Below are 24,794 nucleotides of genomic sequence, written 5' to 3' on the forward strand. Positions count from 1 at the left end.
AATACAATTTCAAAACATTGTTCCTATCTAAATCAAAGACGAAAGTCACTAATAATAAATCTATAACTTCTGAATTTTCCAAAATGTCAGTTAAACTTACATCTCTTTTCTCTGATAAAGAAGATTTTAAAGGAAATATAATTTTAGTCACCAAAAGGTGGCTATCAGAAGGTATTAACAAAGTATCAGAGAAATATTTCTTCAAGAATTCAGTAGCTGATATATAGGATATTATAGGTAAATTTATCATCCTTAAGTTATTTTCCCTTAATTGGTTCTCCAGAAATTCCAATTTTTACAAGAAAGATAACTATTCTTCATTACCAAGTTATCTGATTTTCATAGAGAAGCCATTTCCGTAATCAAAGTCTCTATTTTTATATCTTGGACTTCCACTTTGTTAGATAAGTATTAATATAAATTCTTTAACTCACATAGTGAAAAATTTTAAACATCTGAAGAAGAGAGTTATTCACATTCTGCTGCAATTCCTATAATACGTCCATTATGACATTATTGGCTTCACCAAGTCCAATTTCTCCACAGAAACAGCTCCAGATATCTTTGGGGGGAAGAGCTCACTCTCCAATCCCCCAGTTGTTTTATTATCCGAGTCGATGCTTCGCTAGGACCTCCTCGGGTCACATGAAAATCCTAACCCACTTCGGGCGTTTCCATTATTGACCTCCATAGTGAAGCATTACTATTTCCGGGTCTTGGAGGGGTCATGCCAACAGGGGGACTCAGTCACTCCCTCCACTGAGATTCGGCAATAAAGCCTTGCTGTTCCCCGAAGCAAGAACCGATATCCCCGACGTTATGACCCCGAATCTCTCCAAAATAGACTGAGAAGTGGTGGGAACCCCAGCCGTGTTCGAGGAGGACAGCACCATGGCTTTGCCTTTTCTCTTCCCCATTCTCTGGGGAGCGCGCCCTCTTCTTCAGGCATTCTGGTGTAAAACGGGAACTCAACTAGCGTACGTCCTCCCTCATCGCCATCTTGGATCCTCCAAGTTGGGACACTCTTTGTCTGGTTTCTCCTCAGAGGCCTGTCTGATATGGATAACCCTACAGCATAGCCCTCTGAGTCATTGAAACACGGAAGCCCCTCCACCACTTACAAGATGGTGTCCCTTCGGAGGGGGTGTTAGTCCACTTTTAAAGGTAATAAATAGAAATAAAAACATAGAAAAGAAAATAAGTTAGTCCAATAAAAAAGGTATCCTCTTATCTTATTTTCTTTTCTATATTTTGTTTTATTTCTGTTTAAGAACATGAGTGTGGCCATATAGGACAGACCGAAGGTACATACCCAGTATCCTGTTTCCAACAGTGGCCAATCCAGGTCACAAGTACCTGGCAACATTTCCCAACCTTTGTTAAATCCTGCTAAGCTAACTGCTTTTATGACATTCTCTGGCAACAAATTCCAGAGTTTAATTACTTGTTGAGTGAAGAAATATTTTCTCCAATTTGTTTTAAATTTACTACTTTGTAGCTTCATTGCTTGCCCCCTAGTCCTAGTATTTTTGGAAAGAACAAACAAATTCAGATGACAGGTAACACTATAAATTGGGTATCTTCTTTGCAAATCTTAGGGATTTTTCTGGATGAAAAATTTACCTTTAAATCTCAAATGTCCTATCCTGTCTTACTAAGAAATTATATTATAAATTAGGTATGATCAGGTCAGTTAGGTCTCTTCTTACTACTAATGCTCTGAGACTAATAATTATTTCTTCAGTTTTGAGTAATACAGACTATGTAATTCTTTGTTAAAATGTATTCATGGTCTTCAATTATTGCAGAATATTGCCATCAGGCTTCTTAAAGAGCATAGAAATGGGGACCATATCACTCCACATCTGATGTAGTAGCCTAATGGTTAGTGCAGAGAACTGGGTTAGATTCCCACTGCAGCTCCTTGTGACTCTGGGCAAGCCACTTAACTCTCCATTGCCCCAGGTACAAAACTTAGATTGTGACAGAGAAAGTACCTGCATGTAATAATAAATGTAAACCACTTTGGTTGTATCGCAGAAAGCCAGTATATCAAATGTATGACCCTTATAGCCTAATGGTTAGTGTAGTGGACTGAGAACCTGGGGAACTGGGTTCAAGCCCCACCACAGGGGCAAGTTACTTAACCCTCCATTGCCCCAGGTACAAAAACTTAGATTCTGAGCCTACTAGGGACATAGAAAGTACCTACATATAATGTGTACAGTGCTGCGTATGTCTAGTAGCGCTAAAGAAATGATTAGTAGGAGCATTGGTTGCTGATATCTCAAAGTGTAGGAGTGGCCTAGTGGTTAGGGTGGTGGACTTTGGTCCTGGGGAACTGAGGACCCGAGTTCGATTCCCACTTCAGGCACAGGCAGCTCCTTGTGACTCTGGGCAAGTCACTTAACCCTCCATTGCCCCATGTAAGCCGCATTGAGCCTGCCATGAGTGGGAAAGCGCGGGGTACAAATGTAACAAAAATAAAAAATAAATTAAGATTTCATTGGTACTCAGAACTCTTCGTTCAGGTACACCATATTCACTTTCCAGATATATTATTCCTTATACTTCTAGTAGATTACTGAGATTCCTTCAACAAAATTTATTAGTTGTACCCTCATTTTGTGACGTTGTCTTAGATGCTACAAGAGAAAGTGTGTTTAGTGTAGAAGGCCCAATGTTATTGAACCGTTTACCCCATTATCTCCATTTAGAATCCTCTTGTATCAAGATGCATTTGGTAATGATTTAAATATGAAATAAAGAGCAATCTGAGCCCATGGTGGGACTGGTGCTTAGGCCTCAGATGTCACAAATAGCTACTGTCTGTCCCTAATTCTTTCCTATTTAAAATGTAATTTGTTTTCCTTTTCTTTTTATATTATTTTTATTATATTGTAATTGATTATAAACTGCTGTGATGGTATTCCTAAACAGTGGTATATCAAGCAAAATAAAGTAAAGACTGCAAGTAACAGGGGAATTTGAACCTGACTTCCCTAGTTGTCAACATCTCCTTAAAATGAATGGAATGAGTATCTTGTTGGTGAGAGATTTGAACTGCCAAGCTCATAAAGTTCAGAGGGACAAAGAGGGTAGATATGTTCTTGAAGATTACAGTTCAGGCCAACTGATAACATTTGTAAATTTTTATGTTCCAAATTCTGGGTAAGAATTCTTTGATCATGTGGAACATGAATTGTTGGGATTTGTGGAGGAGAGTCTAATAGTTGGAGTGGATTTTAATCATGGACTCTTGGGCAAACGCATTTCAACTAAAACTCAACAAAGAAAAAACACATTGTCTTGTCATCTCATCCCAACACAGCACAGACAACCCCACAATCATCAACACACCAGACTACACGCTCCCTATCTCAGACAGCCTGATAATCCTCGGAGTCACATTGGACCGCAACCTAACACTAGAGAACTAAGTTTATTTTTATTTATTTTTGTTACATTTGTACCCCACGCTTTCCCACTCAGGGCAGGCTCAATGCGGCTTACATGGGGCAATGGAGGGTTAAGTGATTTGCCCAGAGTCACAAGGAGCTGCCTGTGCCTGAAGTGGGAATCAAACTCAGTTCCCCCAGGACCGAAGTCCACCACCCTAACCACTAGGCCACTCCTCCACTCTCCACAACAAAGAAAATGTTCCACTCAATGTGGAAACTTAAGTGCGTGAAACAATACTTCCCGAGGGAAACATTTCTCAACCTAATACAATTGATGGTACTAAGTCATTTAACATAGTAACGTGGAGGGGAATAATCGAATGGCGCTGGCGAAATACATGGCCGGTGATGTATTTTGGCAGTGCCGCAAACAGCTGGCCAGACCCGTATTTTCGAAAAAGATGGCCGGCCATCTTTTGTTTCGATAATACGGTTGTGGCCAGCCAAATGCCTTGGATTTGGCCGAGGTTTGAGATGGGTGGCTTTATTTTTTTAGCGATAATGGAAAGATGTCAGCCATCTCAAACCCCGGCCAAATCCAAGGCATTTGGCTGTGAGAGGAGCCAGCATTTTTAGTGCACTGGCCCCCCTGACATGGCAGGACACCAACCGGGCTCCCTAGGGGTCACTGCGGTGGACTTCAGAAAAGCTCCCACGTGCATAGCTCCCTTACTTTGGGAGCTGAGCCCCCCCAACCCCCCCCCCCCCCCCCCCAAAACCCACTACCCACAAATGTACTGCACCCACTAAAACTGCTCCAGGGACCTGCATACTACTACTACTACTTAACATTTCTAGAGCGCTACTAGGGTTACGCAGCGCTGTACAATTTAACAAAGAGAGACAGTCCTTGCTCAAAGAGCTTACAATCTAATAGACAAGTGAACGGTCGGTCCGATAGGGGCAGTCAAATTGGGGCAGTCTGGATTCACTGAACGGTAAGGGTTAGGTGCCGAATGCAGCATTGAAGAGATGGGCTTTAAGCAAAGACTTGAAGACGGGCAGGGAGGGGGCTTGGCGTAAGGGTTCAGGAAGGTTGTTCCAAGCTCGGTCTTGGACAGCCTCTAGGACTTATTGCTGGTGTATAACTTTGGCACACCAGTTCACACCTGAAGACTAACCTCTCTGAAAAAGTCCTTTCTTGAAATAAGCACGTTTACTCACAACTGCAGATCAGAGGTTGTGCCCCACTGGCAAAGAGTCCCCTGGTACTAAGATTAGCAGTAGGTCAGAACTGGCACAATGGTGTACAATGCCCTCTTTCAGCACCATTCAAGGTTAGGACTATGTTCTCTAATGTGGGTAACACAGGAAAGGGAACTAAAACTGGCTTACAAAAATGGCCACTACCGCATGGACTACAACAGGAAACAAAACAGGGCACACTCTGACCCAGTAAGCAGGGGGAAAGCACCAGGGGAGTAGAGCCTACCAACTACCAATACCTACACCCACCAAAATGCATTGCTGATGTGAATCTGCAGTGCAAATAAAAGAAAACGTGTCACACTCACCCCAGAGCCACATCACAAGCAGGAAAAGGCTGTCGGAGAACAGAACACATTCTGCTGTCATGGAGGTGGGTACAGCATTTGAGGCTGGCATACAGACTGAAAAAAAAGTGTTTAAATGTGTTTTTTTTTTGGTGGGAGGGGGTTAGTGACCACTGGGGGAGTATGGGGAGGTCATCTCCGCTTCCTTCCGGTGGTCATGTGGTCAGTTTGGGCACCTTTTTGAGGCTTGGTCGTGAAAATAAAAGGACCAAGTAAACCCGGCGAAATACGGCTTAATGCCGTATTTTTTTTTTCCATTATCAGCGAAAGGCGGCTATCTGGTAGCCACGCCCATACCCGCCCATGTCCCGCCTTAGCTTCGCCACCGACACGCCCCTTTGAATTTTCGCCGGCGAGACGACGGGAAAGGGGCGATGCTGTCAAAAAAAGCAGCTTTCGATTATACCGATTTCGCTGCTTTTCCCAGATCGCCGGCCATCTCCCGATTTGTGTCGGGAAATGGCCAGCGATCACTTTTGATTATGAGCTGGATAGTAACATAGTAGATGACGGCAGAAAAAGACCTGCACGGTCCATCCAGTCTGCCCAACAAGATAACTCATATGTGCTACTTTTGGTGTATACCCTACTTTGATTTGTACCTGTGCTCTTCAGGGCACAGACCGTATAAGTCTGCCCTGCCTCCCGCCACCCACCACCGGCTCTGCCACCTGATCTCGACTAAGCTCCTGAGGATCCATTCTTTCTGCACAGGATTCCTTTATGCTTACCCAGACTACTGCAATGGAATTTATGCGGGATGCAAAGAACAAATCTTAAACTTCAGACAGCCCAAAACACGGCAGCCAGGCTCATCTTCGGGAAAGCGCGATTTGAAAGTGCAAAACCCCTCCGTGAAAAATCACTGGCTCCCAATCAAAGAATGCATTGGTTTCAAAATCTGCACTATGGTTCACAAAATAATCTACGGTGAAGCCCCGGGATACATGACAGACTTGATCGACCTACCAACTAGAAACACATTTAAATCATCATGAACATACCTAAACCTGCACTACCCAAGCTTCAAAGGACTCAAATACAATCAACTTAGGCATCCAGTTTTTCCTCTGTGGAACGCACTACCAAAAGCCTTGAAAACCACGTACGACCATCTACACTTCCGGAGAACACTAAAAACTTACCTGTTTAAAAAGGCATACCCCACCAATCCAACATAAATGCATGAACTGTGCAAAAAAAAAAAAAAAATATATATATATATAGACATAACACAACCCTTCCAGCTACGATTCCCTTATGTGGCTATACCACATGAACTTTATCTTACCACAACTTCACTATGCATTTGTTTACACCGGAGTCCGCAATTGCCTGTCCGGTACTATGTAAGCCACATTGAGCCTGCAAATAGGTGGGAAAATGTGGGATACAAATGTAACAAATAAATAAAATACCACACTTGATCAGAAGCTTGATAATTCAGCTGACAGTAGGAGGTAAGTTGGGACAGGTTGTACCAAACAATAATTTTTACTTAATAATTTGCCGGATATCTGGAGGCAGAGGCAGCTGAAAATATGCAATTACTATTTTTATTCACTTGGTGACCCATTCCAGAATAGATTTATGGCTCATTGAAGGGAAGGATGTGACCAGGGGTGGTCAGGCCCAAACTCAATTAATTACATGATTAGGACCATATGTCTATGGTTTGATTGGGGACAGTGAGATTTAGGTTGAGGGGAAGTTCTGGTTACTCAGTGACAGCCTTCCTTTTCCTCCTGCTAGACCAGTCAATATTGATAAGCCTCCCTTCGGTGGTAGGAAAATTATGGAGGTGCTGCTGAAGGAAAGATAATTCAGTGGCTTGAAAAGTCTGAGGTAACATGGTTTTACCAAAAGGAAAATCATGTCCAACTAATCTGATAGATTTCTTTGACTGGGTGACCAGAGAACTGGATCAAGGGCAGGCGCTAGATATGGCCTATTTAAACTTCAGAAGAGCCTTTTGCACAGTTCCTCATAGGAGGCTTGTGAACAGATTTTGAATGGGATGAAGTTAAGATCCAAAGTGGTGAACAGGATTAGAAACTGGTTGACTGACAGACGCCATAGGGCGGTGTTAAATAGCATTCTCTCCGAGGAAAGAAAAGTGAGTAGCGGACAGCCCAAGGATTGGTATTGGGGCTGATTCTATTTAACATATTTGTGAGTGACATTAGAAGGGAAAGTTTGCTTTTTTGCAGATAAACCCAAGGATTTGCAACATAGCAGACACTTTGGAGGAAGTGGACAAAATGAGAAGTGATCTAAAAGATTGGTCTAATGTTTGACAGTTAAAATGTAAAGAAGTGTCGGAGGATCTTAAGGCAGCAAAACAATGTGGCAAGGCAGTAGCTGTAACCAGAAGGATGCTAGACTGCATAGAATAAGGCATATCCAGTAATAGAAAGGAAGCGTTAATGTCTTTGTACAAGTCATCAGTGAGGCCTCATTTGGATTGTTGTGTGCACTATTAGAGGCTGCATCATTCTAAGGACATCAAAAGACTGTGTGGTTCAGAGGAAGATAAAAATGATATGGGGCTTGTGCCAAAAGAAGTATGAGAAGAGACTTGAGGAAAGGAGGGATAGAGGGGATATGATACATATATCTAAATGCTTAAAAGGTATTACTATGCAAACTAATCTTTTTCAGAAACGGAGAAGCAGTTGAATTAGAGGTCTTGAGTTGAGGTTGCAGGGTGGGAGACATAGGAGCAATGTCAGGAAATACCTTTTCACGGAAAGGGTGGTGGATGCCTGGAATTCCCTCCCAAGCAAGTTCTGAAGACAATAACAGGGACAAGTCAGAGAAACTAAATGAAATTTCTATAAACCTGGAGGATGCAATGGTGTAGTTTGACGAACTGAGGAGTAGCAAATCTCCTGGACCAAATGGTCCAGAGTACTGATTAGAATTGAAGCATGAACTTGCAGAACTAATGTTAGTAATATGTAATTTATCTTTAAAATCAAGCATGGGTGGCCAGTGTAATGCCGATCTTTAAAAAAGGTTCCAAAGGAGATCTGGGAAATTATGGACCGGTGAGCCTGATGTCGGTGTCGGGCAAAATGGTAGATACTATTATAAAAAACAAAATTACAGAGCATCTTCAAAAGCATGGATTAATTTTCTAAGGGGCTTAAATACCTTGGAATTGTCCTCACATCTTTCTTTTCTGACCTGCAAACTACCCTCCTTAGAGATATGTGTAGGGATTTGGATTGCTAGGATCGTCTAGAGCTTTGGTGGTTTGGACGGATTGCCACAATGAAAATAGAAACATAGAAACATGATGGCAGATAAAGACCATATGACCCATCCAGTCTGCCCATCCTCTTTAACCCCTAACTCTTCCTTTTCCTACGCGATTCCACATTCTTATCCTATGCTTTTTTAAATTCTGGAACAGTCCTCAACTTCACAACTTCCACTGGGAGGCCATTCCATGCCTCCACCACCCTTTCTGTGAAATAATACTTCCTTAGATTACTCCTAAGCATATTCCCTCTTAACGTCACCATATGCCTCCTCATTCCAGAGCTCTCCATTTGAAAAAGGCTCTCTTCCTGTACATAAATGCCCTCGAGATATTTAAACATCTCTATCAATGAATGTTCTCCCTCGATTGATGTATCTTTTTCAGGTTCTCCCTCTTAGGCTTTCTCCGAGTTTTCTCTCTTTTACAAAGCCGATTGAATCACTTTATTTGGCATAATAAACGCGCCCCCCCCAGTTGCCTTGCTCTCTCTTATATCGAGATCCCAGGAAAGGTGGTCTGGGAGTTCCCAATGTTGTCTAGCATTATCGGGCAGTGCAGGCTCAGGCAGCACTGCAGTAGTTTCAGGCATCTCCACACAAATTCTGGGTATAATTGTAGCAGACTGCGGCGGGACCCCCTCCCCTTCATTCTCTTAAGTGGATTCCCGCAGAAACATCGTAGAATACCATTGGGTATTTGCCATTCTCTGATTAATGCTTTTTATTATTCGGATGAACTGTTTTCTAAACCTGAGTTAGTAGTGTCTTGCCTATCTCCTATAGCTTTTAACCCATTATTTCCTCAGGGACTTGTCCCAGGACCCTTTTTTCATTGGACCTCGGTGGGTCTTTCTACGTGGGGTCAGTTATTTGATGATGATGTCTTGAAATTTTTTGATACTTTGGTAGATGAATTCTCAATACCACCTCACGAGCACTTTGCATATATTCAGTTGAAACATTTTCTCTCCTCTCCGGCTATTAAACCACAGATTCTCCATGAGGACTCGTTTCTGGAAAATTTTTGTGAAGATTCTAGGGGCACGAAAGGCCTTATCTCCTGTTTATATAAATACCAGAGGTCTCGGGCTTGACTTGCATGTGCGCACCGCTCCCGATGGCAGGATGAATTGGGGATCATTATTAGTGAGGATGACTGGACTGAAGGCCACTGGAGCCCAATATGGCTTAATGTATCCAGCTATAATGCTGGTAACCTTTCAAAACACTAAACATTAGTCCGACCCAAACGAATTGCTGACATTTCTTACTACGCACACTGCTGCTTCATTACTTAATACTTACTGACAGACATTTCTTTGACCTTACACTTTTTAAGGTTTCAGCGGCCAATGACTACCCAATTCTCATCCTTTTTCCCAGCTTTTACGCTGGCACAGGGCACGTGCTCCACCATTCTGACTACACGCCACCCCGTCAATTGAGGTAATTTTCACTATTCTACCTTCTATATGCCTTTTTTTTGTATCTCCCAGTTTTTTTCCCATGATTTTTTTAACACGAGGCTTATATACTCCTATCAACCAAGCCTTCTATGTGCATAGCGAAGCAGAGTTCGACCTTCACTGTGAGCCTTCAATGATTCTTTGTCATGACTAAATTGCAAATTTACACTGAATGTCAAAGGCCTTTCCCACTCTATAAAGCATACAAAATCCATCTATATCTTTAAAAAAACAGGTACAGACATATGCCTTCTAGAAGAGTCTCATTTAAGTCTAACAGAGGCATCGAAGATCACTGGTAAGTGGTATGATCAATGTTATGCTGCCCCCTGCACTGAAACGAAAAAGTGGAGTGATTTACATTAATAGGCAAATCTTGCCCTTTTCAATTCTTATCACATGATTATGATCCTGACTCAGTGGTCGTGTCTGAAGTTACCATTAATTGTAAACAGACAAAAAAGCAACACTGGGCCTTCAAGATTTGGACAACAGGAGTTCTTTATTGACAGATGACCCAACACGGGCCGTGTTTCCGCGTTAAACAACGCCTGCCTCAGGGGTCACTGGGGTCCTCATTTTCTGAGAAACATTTGGTGACGAGGGTGGATCCCCGAGGGAGAATGAGCAAAGAAAATGGGAAATTCCCTTCTATGGAAGAAGGTAAAATAGTTTGCAGGTGATATCACCACAGCTACTTTTAAGCTTAAGACAACGACATAACCAGTCTATAAGCATTCAGTTTAAAAACAAAAAAGTTACTACCGTCTGAAAAACTCGCACCACAACTGCCCTCAATCCCACTCTAGACTGGATTATGTTTTGGGCTCCAATGATCTGATTCCTATGCTTAATGAAGTCAAAATCCACGAAATATCAAAAGCTGACTACGCTGCAGTCGCCTGTGCTTTTTAATTGGTCACCAGAACTTTTCAAATCTTCATCTTGGAGACTCAACACCTCTGTCCTAACAAACAACTAATTTTTGCAACATATTTCACAAAAAGATCAGATTTTTTTTAACATAATAGTGACCCTAGTCATTTATCACTATATGGGAATCTTACAAAGCTTGGCTGCGTGGTGAAGTAATCAGTTATTCAGCCCATAAGAGGAAAGTTAACAACCTGATCATTACCAGTTGGAACAAGAAACACATCAACTGGAATCTACCCTATACACGGGACCATCTAAACCTACAATACAAAAATTACAACTATTGAAAATGTGTTACAATTCAATTTTATCTGCCATGGCGGCTACTGCTATTACTTTCATGCAAAGTGCTGTTTGTTATTCTGAAGCTAATAAGGCCGGGCAACTATTAGCATATTACCTATAGGGTAAAAAAACTAAACAATGTGTAGCCTGTATCAGAACACTTACAAACTCATCTGAAATTTTGGATGCCTTTTTAAAGCAATTTTACACTACATTATGTTCATCTGAATGTAATGGTACTGATTCCGATATATGTTTTTTTTTTTTTTTTTAACAAATCTTCAACTACCACATCTTTCTGCGGACCAAATTCAACTTCTCAATGAGCTAATCCTTATCAATGAAGTTTTATCAGCTATTAAACTTCTCTACTAAAGCTCTAGGCCCTGACGGTCTACCTGTGGTATTCTACAAATCTTTTTAAAAATGTATCTCTGAAAATTTTACATTACTATCGGTCATTGATTTCATCACTACCATAACTGGGTAGATTTTGGCTAACATCATCGCTGATATGTACCCCTACAAAATAACCTTAATTATCCGTTGCCTCATCATATTCATACAAGCACAAACACACCTAAAAATAACCTCATACCGCACAAACCACAAACATCACACACACTAATCAATCCCTCAAGAAACAACAACAAAGTCCACTACAACCCTAACACCCACAGACACCAACAAGGAATGATAAAAAGAGAGAGCTCTGCATCCACACATCAAGAAAACAGACAACTGATAAAAATAAATACAAACCTGAACTCAAGGGAGCAATACCAATTAGTAAACGTGGGCTACGCTAATGCTAGATCAGTAATCGAAAAAGCCACAACGATAACTGACTGGATAACAGCAGATGACCTTGACTTCCTTCTCATTAATGAAACCTGGACTCATAACGCCAAAGACCCAATAATCCTAGAGCTTTGCCCACCAGGGTACAAATATATCCATTGGGCAAGAGAACGAAAAAGAGGTGGAGGAATAGCCATAATTTATAAAGACGAATTCATAGTTACAACAACAGCGGAATCAATCCTTCCCCAACTCGAAATAGCCTCAGTCAGGATCAACAACCCCAACCTGCACGACCAACTAAATATAATCCTATTTTACAGACCTCCAGCCAAATGGCAAATTGCCCAGGCACACTTCATGGACTTCATATCAAACACCTGCCTGTCTTACCAAAATATTCTTACAGTGGGAGACATCAACCTTCATTTGGAAAATATAAACATAAACAACGTACACGAATGCAAGGAATTCCTTCAACTTTGGGATTTCCACTGGCCTAATATGCAACCCACCCACAAGAAAGGACATACATTAGACATCATAACCCACAAATTTTCACCAGAAGAGACCATCCGAATAAAAGACACAAAATGGACAGCCATACCATGGTCAGACCACTACAAGGCAAACACATTGCTCCTCTGGAAAACAAAAGCAATACAACAAAAACAAGAAAAAAGAACATACACTACAAGAGGCAAGATAGATCCGTTGAAATTCTGGCAACAAATATACACCGACGAATGGATAACAACTACAGACTCACCCCAATTTCTACAGGAGTGGGACGAAAGATGCAGAACAGTGCTAGACAAAATAGCACCACTCCAAATTAGGACCTCACATAGGAAAAGTTCAATCCCTTGGTTCAACGAAGAGTTGAAAGAACTAAAAACACAGGTTAGAAGATGAGAAAGAGCCTGGAGAACAAAACAAGACGAATACACGCTCAATGAATGGAAACAGACGCAAAGGAAATACAAATACAAAATCAGACAAGCCAAAAGAATGCACTACAGAACTATAATAGGACCAAATTACAAGGACACGCACAAACTCTTCTCACTTGTAAACAATCTCCTAGACACCACACTGGTCACCTCAAATAGCACAGAAGCCCCATCGGCTACTAACCTAGCAAAATATTTCAAAGAGAAAATCACTAAGCTTCCGACACATGATTCCAATCACTACCACTGAATATACAAGCATCCTTGAATGCCTAGACCCAAAACATGGGGAATATCCAGCGGACAGATCATGGACCAACTGTGACTTGATTACAGTGGATGAACTCACACACTGGCTTGGAAAATACGCCAAATCTCATTGCAAACTTGACATCTGCCCGATCAGCTTACTAAAAGCCGCCCCCAAACAATTCAAAATAGACCTCACGAACCAACTGAATTACAGACCCCTAAATGGTCTCTTTCCTAAGGACAAAGGAAATATCCTTCTCACACCATTGCCAAAAGACGCCAATAAAAGCACAATGGACTTAACAAATTACCGACCAGTCGCCTCCATCCCGCTCATAACAAAACTGATGGAGGGCATAGTAACGAAACAACTCACGGAATACCTAACAAAACACTCAATTCTACATGAGTCTCAATCAGGATTCAGATCAAACCACAGCACTGAAACTGTACTTGTGTCTGCAATGAACTCATTCAAAAAAACAATTGCAACCGGCAAAAATATACTCGTACTACAATTCGACATGTCTAGTGCCTTCGACATGGTAGACCACGAAATATTACTACACTTATTAGAATATTTTGGAATCGGAGGCCCAGTTCTCAACTGGATCAAAGGCTTCCTCACCACCAGGTCCTACCAAGTAGTAACGAACAATGACAGATCACCAACCTGGACGCCGGAGTGTGGAGTTCCTCAGGGATCCCCCCTCTCGCCAACTATTTTCAACCTGATGATGACACCACTGGTCAAATTACTAGCAAATCAGAACCTAAACCCCTATATATATGCGGACGACGTGACGATCTATATCCCGTTCAAAAATAACCTAAACGAAATAACCAACGAAATCAATCAGAGCCTCCACATCATGCACTCTTGGGCGGACTCATTCAAGTTAAAACTGAATGCAGAAAAAACTCAATGTCTGGTCCTCACATCCCAATACAACACAAGCAACTATCCTACCATAACCACACCTTACTGCACACTTCCTATCTCAGAAAATCTGAAAATTCTGGGAGTCACTATTGATCGAAACCTCACACTCGATACCCATGTGAAGAACACAATGAAAAAAATGTTCTACTCAATGTGGAAACTCAAAAGAATAAAACCTTTTTTCCCTAGATACGTCTTCAGCACCCTGGTACAATCACTAGTGATAAGTCACCTGGACTATTGCAATGCTCTGTATGTAGGATGTAAAGAACAGACCATTAAGAAACTCCAAACAGCCCAGAACACTGCAGCCCGTCTTATTTTTGGAAAACCCAAATACGAAAGTGCAAAACACCTAAGAGAGAAACTACACTGGCTCCCGCTCAAGGAACGAATTGAGTTCAAGATCTGCACGACCGTATACAAAATCATTCACGCAGAGGCCCCAATCTACATGCTGAACCTAATAGACTTACCACCCAGAAATGCCAGAAGATCAGCCCGTAAGTTCCTCAACTTGAACTTCCCCAGCTGTAAAGGAACCAAATACAAACAGGCATACGCTACTACCTTTGCGTACAAAAGCACACAGCTATGGAACGCACTACCCAAGACCCTGAAAACCACGGACAACTTAACCAACTTTCGCAAAACTTTGAAGAAATTTCTCTTCAACAAAGCCTACAAAAATAATCCTTGATGAATCAAACTACAAACCTTTGAAGACATTTTCCCTCAACATAGCTTACAAAACAATCCTGATGAATCATACTACTCTGTACATCACCCAAACGCTCTAAAACACTTCGACATGACCTTACCCAGTACCTTCTAATTAATTCCTCTTTTACTACAATTCACTACCAACTGTACCCAACTCTATGTAACGATCATACCAAATTCACATCCTGTAAGCCACATTGAGCCTGCAAAAAGGTGGGGTACAAATGCAATAAATAAATAAATAAAACATAGTTGTTTTAGCAAAACAAAATAGAGATCCTCAATTAGTACAGAACTATAGACCCATATCGCTTTTGAATTCTGATTACAAAAAATTTTATGTTCCAAACTTGAAAAGGTTATACAGTCTCTTATTCATAGGGATCAGACAGGCTTCCTGAAGAACAGATTCGGCTCGGATAGCACCAGACTGTTATGTCGTTTGCTGCACTCCACTCGATCAAGATCTTACTCTGTACTGTCTGTCTCTCTAGATGCAGAAAACGCATTTGATCGACTGGAGTGGAAATACCTCTTTGCTGTGTTACATAACTTTGGCGTTCCTGAAATGTTTGTACAAATGCTTCGACTGTTATACACCATACTTACAGCGCAGATAGCAGCCAATAGTGAACTCTTTGAACTGGTTTTACTAAATAGAGGCACTCGCCAAGGGTGACCCATATCGCCATATCTTGCTTTGGATCCATTATTGGCTGCTAAATGTCAAAATCCTCATATTAAAAGTGTCACTTTTGGTTCTAATCAATATAAGTGATCGGCATATGCCAACGATATAATGCTGTACTTAACCTCAAGAGTCACTTTTGGCACTTAACCAGTTAATATCCCATTTTTCTACCCTATCTGAGTACAGAATTAATTGGGATAAGACTGAGCTCATGCCCTTAAATGCCCATTGTGTCCTTTTACTATATCTGGTTACCCCCTTAAATGGCTATTCCTTGTCATCAAGCAGATGAATCCATTACAAATGGGTTGTGTCCATCAACCAGCAGGGGGAGATAGAGAGCACTGAAAAACCATAGTGCCTCATGGCCAGCTAGCTCCATCTGCCTCTTCAGTATTCTCTATCTCCCCAGCAGGGTGGTTGCAGCTTATTCAGCTCCTTCAAAAAATCTGCCTGGGGTGGCTCCTGTGCTTTGGCCAGTGGTAGCAGGGGTGTTGCAGCTCCACTTTGAAGGCACATAGGTTCGCCCTTTCCCTGCCTTACCCGGCTCCCGATGTGGATGTAGACACACAGGTTTGACCTGTCCCTGTCTTTTCCCACACTCTCCTTTGTGGATGCAGGCACATTGGTTAGTCCTTTCCCTGCCTTTCCCACTCTACTGATCCTCTGGAGTTGGAAATTTGCCTCTATTGCTGTTGCCTCTAACTTTCCTCACAGCGTTAAAAAAAAAAAAAGTTGTCGCGCTGTGGTGCTGAGATTCCAGAAAAGAGGCTTTCTTCTGATTGTGCGGTGTGACTGGAGCTCTGTGGACTCGGTCTGGTGAGGTAAGAGCGTTTTGTAGCTCCTCCGGGGAGGGCCCGCGATCGGGACGTTATTGGTGCGAATCCGCCATTTTGAATTTTCCGCCGTTTTCGGCGATGGCTGCAGAGGTTGTTAAGCGCTGTTCCCGTTGTGGCAAGCGCAGATCCGCAGCAGGGCCCTGTAAATCGTGCTCTTCAGACGTCAGGGCCGGCACGAGCATGGCGAGCGATGTTTCTTCCCGCTCGGAGCTGGCAGCGGGCGCCATTTTGGACACGCCGCATGGTGCGACCCCCGCAGAAGCGGAGGGGTTTGAAACTGGAGGGGAGCCTTGTGTGGAGGCTAACAGGGGAGCTTCTATCCCCGGACTGGAACCTTCTCCCCTGAGTTTGTGTTGCTGTTGCATAAAGCATTCATGTTAAAAAGAGCGCTCCCGCAGGGATCTCATTCTGCCCTGCTAACTGTTCCCCCTCCAGTGGAGCCCGGCCTTGGATTTCAGTCAGGCGCGTTTTCCCCTGACAGCTGGACGCAAGACAAGCGCAGAAGGGTTAATTCCTCTTCAGAGAGTGGCGCACCCCCTTCTCCCCCCCATGGTCGGGATGTGAGGATTCTGAGGGGTCTGGCAGGCCCTCGTGGTCTGAAGAGCCTGAGGAAGGTGCAGGAATGCCACCGGATCCAGATGATCCTTCCGCGGTGAGGATTTTCCACTGTGACGCGCTGCCAGCGCTTATTTCTGATGCCTTGCAGGTCCTGTCTATTGAAGTTCCTGGGAGTGGCGAAGCCTCCTCTGGTAATCCGAGGATGGCAAGTACTAAGAAACCTGCTTGAGCCTTTCCTTTGCATGACTCCATCCAAGAGCTTTTTGCAGCTCAATGGGCTGACCCCAAGGGTCCTTTGAAAGTCGCCAGGGCAATGGGGCAATTATACCCTCTAAGTGAGGAGCATTTGGCGCTCCTAGCAGTGCCTAAAGTGGATGCCCTAGTCACGGCTGTGACAAAGAGGACTACCCTCCCAGTTGAAGGAGGAGTTGCCCTGAAGGACATGCAGGATCGAAGCCTGGAATCAGCTCTGAAATGGTCCTTTGAAATTTCAGGCTTATCCTTACGGGCGTCTGCATGCAGCTGCTATGCTACCCGAGCCTGCCTCGCTTGGTTTCAACAGGCAGTGGAACAGCCCGGGGATGGAGCGGAGCCCCTTACTGAGGTGGCACCACGGATGGAGTCGGCCTTGTCTTTCTTGGCTGACGCCCTTTATGATCTGGTCAGAGCTTCGGCTAAACAAATGGCGGTGGCAGTGGCGACTCGCCGCCTTCTTTGGCTACGGCATTGGGCGACTGACATGGCCTCTAAGCAAAGGTTGGTGAAGTTGCCCTTCCAAGGCCTTTTCCTATTTGGTGAGGAGTTGGAGAAAATTGTTAAAGGCCTGGGGGATGCTAAACCCCAGCGCTTACCCGAGGATAGGCCGAGGCCTCTCTCCAAGGGTCAGGCGGTTCCCTCCTCTTACAGACCTTGCTTCCGTGAAGCTAGAAGGTACCGCCCGGGGCGTTCTGCTGTTTTTTTTTTTTTTTTTTTGTTACATTTGTACCCTGCGCTTTCCCACTCATGGCAGGCTCAATGCGGCTTACAGGTACTTATTTGTACCTGGGGCAATGGAGGGTTAAGTGACTTGCCCAGAGTCACAAGGAGCTGCCTGTGCCTGAGGTGGGAATCGAACTCAGTTCCCCAGGACCAGTCCACCACCCTAACCACTAGGCCACTCCTCCACTCCACTTCTCGTGCCCGTTTTCAGCAGAGGAACTCCTTTCGTTCGGACAAGTGTTCCGCAGCGACTGGCTCAAGGCCTGGAGTTCAAGGGCGACCCTCTCAATGATAGTGTGCTGGCCCGCTCCTTGATTCCTGCAATAGGAGGACGGCTTTCCCTCTTTCTCGAGGAGTGGGTCAAGATTTCCTCAGATCAATGGGTTTTGGACCTGATCAGAGATGGCTACAGAATCGAATTCAGTGCCCACGGTGAGACGTGTTTGTGGAGTTATGATGCGGTTCTGCCGTCAAACTGGCAGCGGTAGAGGAGTCCTTGCAAGGCTTGATTCACCTAGGGGCGGTGTCCCCGGTGCCTCCCGCTGAACACGCCTCCGGCCGTTACTCCATTTACTTTGTGGTGCCGCGAAAAGGAGGGTCTTTTCCGGCCCATCCTCGACTTAAAAGAAGTCAACAAGTCTCTAAGAGTGTGGCATTTTCACATGGAAACCCTGCGCTCCATCATTGCGGTGGTACAGCCAGGAGAGTTTCTCACGTCTCTGGACCTGAAAGAAGCTTACTTGCACATTCCTATTTGGCCCCCGCACCAAAGGTTTCTTTGGTTTGCGGTGATGGGAAAACATTTCCAGTTTCGGGCCTTGCCTTTTGGCCTCGCCACAGCTCCCAGAACCTTTTCCAAGGTAATGGTGGTAGTAGCTGCTTTTCTCAGGCGAGAAGGTATTCGGGTTCACCCGTACCTAGACGACTGGCTCATCAGAGCGGACTCGACAGAGGAGAGTCATCAGGTAACAGCCAGAGTGGTCTCAGTACTTCAGTCTCTGGGCTGGGTTGTCAATATGGCCAAAACTCACCTGACCCCCTCTCAATCTCTAGAATATTTGGGGGTCCGGTTCGACACAGCTTCGGGGTTTGTTTTTCTTCCCGAGCAAAGGTGGTGCAAGCTTCAGAACCAGGTCCGTCTGCTCCTGAGGATGCCTTGCCCCCGCGCTTGGGACATTGTCCAGCCATTAGGGTTGATGACGGCCACCTTGGAAGTGGTGCCCTGGGCGAGAGCGCACCTGAGACCTCTGCAGTGCTCCCTGCTTCAACGATGGTCTCCAATTTCTCAGGATTATCAATGCAGACGCACATGTCTCTCTGCGGCCCGGCTCAGTATGGAGTGGTGGCTCTCAGACAGCATGCTGTGGCAAGGAATGCCGCTAGCGCTCCCCGATTGGTGCCTGGTGGTAACAGATGCCAGCCTGAAGGGCTGGGGTGCACATTGCCGGGAAAGGCATGCCTAGGGTCTCTGGACACCTGAGGAGTCGGAGTGGTCCATCAATTGCTTGGAGTTGAAAGTGATTTTCCAGGCTCTTCTGGCTTTTCACTCGACCCTGGAAGGATTGGCTGTCAGAGTTCTGTCGGACAACACGACAGCAGTGTCCTACATAAATCGACAAGGCGGCACTCAGTGCAGAGCACTGGCTGCACAGGCCGCGCAAATTTGCCACTGGGCCGAGCTACATCTGCAGTTTCTGTCAGCAGCTCACATTGCAGGTCAGAGCAACATGCAAGCCGATTATCTAAGCAGGCATCAAATTGACCCATAAGAGTGGGAACTGGCAGACGAAGTGTTTCTTCAGATCTGAGCCAAGTGGGGGACGCCCGTAGCGGATTTTATGGCCTCAAGCGCAAATGCTAAAGTCCCGTGCTTTTACAGCAAACGGAGAGATCCTCGCTCGGCGGGGTTGGATGCCTTGGCTTAACCCTGGCCTCAGGGCCTCCTGTATGTGTTCCCTCCGTGGCCCTTGATAGGGCGAGTACTCCTGCGGATTCGGCTACAACAAGGAGAGGTGGTTCTCATTGGCCCAGGAGGCCATGGTATGCGGACCTCCGGCGGATGCTGGTAGAGGCTCCCCATGCTTTGCCTCTGGTACCGAATCTGTTGTCACAGGGACCGGTGACCATGGAGGACGCCTGCCGCTTTGGTTTTACAGCATGGCTATTGAGAGGGCGCAATTGAGAGACGAGGGTTATTCCAGTAAAGTTATTTCCACTCTCCTACAGGCCCGCAAGCGTTCCACTTCCGTGGCTTATGCCAGGATTTGGCGCCAGTTTGAGGCTTGGTGTGCTGCTAAAGCGATTACACCTATGTGGGCTTCTGTCTCGCTGATACTTGACTTTTTGCAGGATGGTTTACAAAAAGGACTTGCCTATAAATTCCCTGCGTGTTCAAGTGGCAGCCTTAGCATGTTTTCGAGGGAAGGTCACTGGCCTTTCCCTGGCTGCTTATCCGGATATGGAATGGTTTATTAGAGGGGTGCTTTGGCTCCGTCCTCCCGTGCGGGCTCCGTGTCCGGCCTTGAACCTGGGGTTAGTTTTAAAGACCCTTCAGTGTTTGCCCTTCGAGCCGCTAAGGCGAGCTTCAGAGAAGGATGTGACCCTAAAGACGGTCTTTTTGGTGGCCATTACTCCAGCGAGACGGGTGTCTGAGCTCCAGGTGCTGTCCTGTCGAGACCCTTTTCTGCAATTCTCAGAGTCCGGCGTTATGGTACGTACTGTGCCTTGCTTCCTGCCTAAGGTGGTTTGAGCGTTTCACCTAAACCAGCCTATTTTCCTGCCTTCCTTTTCCAGAGAGGAGTTTCCGAAAGCCTTTGGGCAATTGCACCTCCTAGATGTGAGAAGGGCTCTGTTGCAGTATCTGCGCATGTCAAATGCTGTTAGGACCTTTGATCATCTTTTTGTCCTGTTATCAGGTCCGCGCAGAGGGTCTCCAGTGTCGAAAGCCACTATAGCCCGTTGACTCAAGGAAGCTATTTTTTTCAGCCTATCGGCTGTCTGGCCGGCCTCCACCTGAAGCCTTCAAGGCACATTCCACAAGAGCGATTTCCTCTTCTTGGGCTGAATCTGGAGCACTCTCTCTTCAAGAGATATGCAGTGCAGCGACATGGGCTTCTAAGCTCTCTTTTGCCCGACATTACAGGCTGGATGTGGCTGCCAGGAGAGACGCGCATTTTGGAGCACAAGTGCTGGCACGTGGTGTGGCTTGTTCCCACCCTATCTAGGGATTGCTTTGATACATCCCATTCGTAATGGATTCATCTGCTTGATGACAAGGAAGGGAAAATTAGGTTCTTACCTTGGTAATTTTCTTTCCTTTAGTCATAACAGATGAATCCATGAGCCCTCCCTCAGTGATTCTTTGTGTGATTGATGTTGTTTTATATTCAGTTTTTCCTGTAGATATGTTCCCTCATTGGGAGAAGTTGGAAAACAAGTCTTCCGGATTTCTGTTCTGTTATAGGAGGTTGAGTTCGTCCCTCCTTTGTGTTATTGCTCCTGTTCTGGGGCATTCATCCACTGTGAGGAAAGTTCATGTTATGCTACTTTGTGGTGTAACACTGCTTTGGAAGCTTCAAATACTGAAGAGGCAGATGGAGCTAGCTGGCCATGAGGCACTATGGTTTTTCAGTGCTCTCTATCTCCCCCTGCTGGTGGATGGACACAACCCATTCGTAATGGATTCATCTGCTATGACTAAAGGAAAGAAAATTACCAAGGTAAGAACCTAATTTTCCCACCTCTTCCCTAAAATATTTGGGCATATTCTTTCATAGAGACCTCTTATCCTGAATAAAAATTAATACTGATAAAATCCTGCATAAAGTTAATGATTCTCTTGCAGCATGGTCACCCCATCACCTTTTTTGGTGGGGCAGATTGGATTCACTAAAATGATGGTTATCCCAGAAATCACTTATGTCTTAAGCGTGATTCCATTAGTTTCTTCCTATTTCTTTCTATAAATCTTTAGATCAAATGTTAACTGTATTTCTATGGAGCTATAAATCCCCTAGGTTTTCACTTATCTTGTAAAGGCCCCTAAATTGTATAGTGAGGGCAATTTTCCTGACATATAAAGCTTTCATCAAGGTTTGGAATGGATCTCTCCTTCTGATCTTTCTATCAACCCTCATTGGTTATTGCATGAAAAATATTTTTTCCTCCATTACCTCTCCATCTTGTAGCAATGTGCTTTCCTAAGAAGTGTTCAACTAATCCACTCCTCAGAACAATACACATGCTACTATCTAAATTTGATGCCCTGGTCTAAAACTCAACTTCAAAAGGACACACTTAAAGGTTTATCTCATCAAGCAGACTGGGACTAGTCATACAGTGAATAGTATCAAAAGAGCCCAGAGTCTAAAATTTTAAATTAAAAAAAAAATATATATGAATTTATGATATAATCAATTATGGACCTCATCAGCGACTCGTTTCATGAGCCAGAATATCTCCTAGCTCGCCTTGCCTCTTGTCACGGTTGTGCCCAGGTCCCTGGCTCGCAGTCACCTCGGTCCCCGGGGTTTAGACCTGGGGAATGCTGCGAAGTGATGGTTTACCGTTTACCGTGTTCCAGAAGATATGCTTGTCCGGTCCGGATCTTCCAGCTCTCCAGATTGTTTTGGGAGTTTTTTGGAACCAAGCAGCACCCATACCTGGTGAACTCCCTTGTGACCTGCCTTTATTAACCACCTGGTAAGGTTCCTAGTTGCCTTGCAACAGTGTTCTTCAGAGGCGTTCCTTTGGTGTGAAGTGTTGCAGTGCCTTTGTGCTTTTCGTGTTGGTGACTTTTACTCTGCTTGTCTATTGGACTATTCTTCTGCCTGCCGCCTGCCCAGACCCGGATTGTTTATTGGACTATTCTTCTGCCTGCTGCCTGCCCAGACCCGGATTGTTTATTGGACTATTCTTCTGCCTGCCGCCTGCCCTGACCCGGCTTGTTTCTGGATTGTTCGTTTGCCTGCTGTTTTTCCTGGAACCCAGCGTGTTTCTAGTGTTCCTGGTATTTGTCAGCTTGCTGCTGTGTCCTGCCTTGTCCTGCAAGTCCTACCGGCCGCCTGAAGCCCAGAGCTCAACTCTTGGTGAAAGGTGGCCAAGTGTAGGTGAAGCCTTACTCCAGTCCACTGTGTTCCAGTTCCGGTCTGCCTTATCTGGTGTTGGGGTGATTCTCCTGCCGCTGCCGCTCCTCGGCAGTGGCCCAAGGGCTCACAAACCCAGGTTCCTGCTGTGTATACGTGACACCTCTTCACAGGTCCCACATGATTTTTATATCAGATTCATTATTTTGATCTTTTTGAATATTTTTATAAACTTTTTAGACATTTTAAAACAATTTCATATCCCATCTTAAATCTTTCTTATTTATCGAAAAAAGCTTTTACAAAAATGACTTAGTTTTATTTGCAGTCATAAACGAAAGGAACACTGGCCTACACTTAAAACCTGCTTACCGCATTGTACGCCATGGTAGAATAACTCCTTAAACATGGTGGCAACATGGACTATATTTAAATTGTTCACAGCACTATTCCCCACCAATCAGAACAGGTCACAAATCCCCCAATCAAAAACTACTTAAGATTCTGAAGTCACAGCAGGGATCCCCAGTCTAATTGGCTGTTAAGGCCCCTGGGGGATAGAGTATCAAGAATGTAAATCCAACATTGCTTTTTATATGGGACATGAAATTTGTTTTAAAATTTCTAAAAAGTTTATAAAAATATTCAAAAAGATCAAAATAATGAATCTAATATAAAAATCATGTTGGACCTGTGAAGAGCTTGCAAGGCGAGCTAAGAGATATTCCGGCTCTCATGAAAGGAGTTGCCGCAGAGGTCCATAATTGATTATATCATAAATTTATCTTCTGGGACTATTTCTGGTCTAAGACTGTATACCTACCTCTGTGGTATAACTCGTCCCTTTCAATTGACAAAAAAACCCAAATCTCTTGGTCCCAGTGGCAAAGAATAGGCATATGGGATCTCAGTGCTTTTATTAATCTATCAGATTGCACTTGGAAATCATTTATTGATATACATAATGAATATTCCTTACCTCATTCACAGTTCTATCTTACCTCATTCACAGTTCTATCAATGGTTGCAAATGCTCTCTATGCTCAAAAAGTACAACTTTAATATTAAAAAAATTTCACTCCAGAGCTTCTTAATATTTGCTCCCAACTGCATAATACTGGACATGCCACATCTTTTATCTATAAACTAGTAAAAAAGGCCTGTTTCTGAAGGCAAGGAAACGGGCCCTAGGCAGGCAATTTCTCCCCCCCCCCCGCGCTACGGCCCCCTCGACCCCCCCCTGCCAGTGAAAACTGCCCCCCGCCGCCGTTGTGCACTACCTGTGCTGACGGGGGACCCAAACCCCCGACAGCCGAAGTGCTGTTGTGCCCTTCGTGTTGCTTCCTCAATCATCTTCTCTGCAAGTTTCTCTGCGTGCGTCTGACGTCGAGGGGGCCGTAGCGCAGGGGGTGACAGATGATTCCGAGGCAGGTGGAGGAATAGGGAATCACGCTGCGCGTGTTTCCCTACTCCTCTCCTTGCCTTGGAATCAGCTGTCATGACGTCAGTGCGTGTCTCTGCCTAGCAGACCACCTCCAGGGAGCCACGGTTCCAAGCACAGAACGTTGGAGGTGAGAATTATTATATAAGATATTTAAAATCTCAGATGTAATCAAGCTGCTCTGGTCTACGTAAATGCTGGGAAAGTGAACTTTCACAATACATGTCTATTCTACATGGAATAACATTATGGAAATTACATTTCAAAGCTCCAAATCTTCTTCAGTGGTGCAAGCTATGTTCTTTTTTTTTTTTTTGTACATAGACCTTGATGTACTCCTTTGAAATCTCATCACATTGATTCTTCTATTCATACCACCTGTTGGTCCTGTAAATGTTGCCTGGCTCATTTAAATACATATTTGATTGTTCCTGCATTCAATCATATTCGTCTACTATATGGTCTACTATTTCCTCTATTTGTAACATTTCTGGTCCTCTTGAATATAAATATCTACTCCTTAAAGGTAGCTATTTTAAAAATGTTCTCGAGTAAAATAATTG

The 24,794-nt window shown here is 44.2% G+C and overlaps 1 protein-coding gene across 4 annotated transcripts in view; it reads left to right on the forward strand.

Annotated features, from left to right (window-relative positions):
- The window catches only part of PATL1 (PAT1 homolog 1, processing body mRNA decay factor), a 292,622-nt gene that overhangs the window by 29,153 nt on the left and 238,675 nt on the right, over nt 1-24,794 (forward strand). The gene's annotated exons all lie outside the window — the stretch shown is intronic.

The sequence above is a fragment of the Microcaecilia unicolor genome, chromosome 1 (genome assembly GCF_901765095.1).
Source record: "Microcaecilia unicolor chromosome 1, aMicUni1.1, whole genome shotgun sequence".
In the NCBI taxonomy this organism is placed as follows: domain Eukaryota; kingdom Metazoa; phylum Chordata; class Amphibia; order Gymnophiona; family Siphonopidae; genus Microcaecilia; species Microcaecilia unicolor.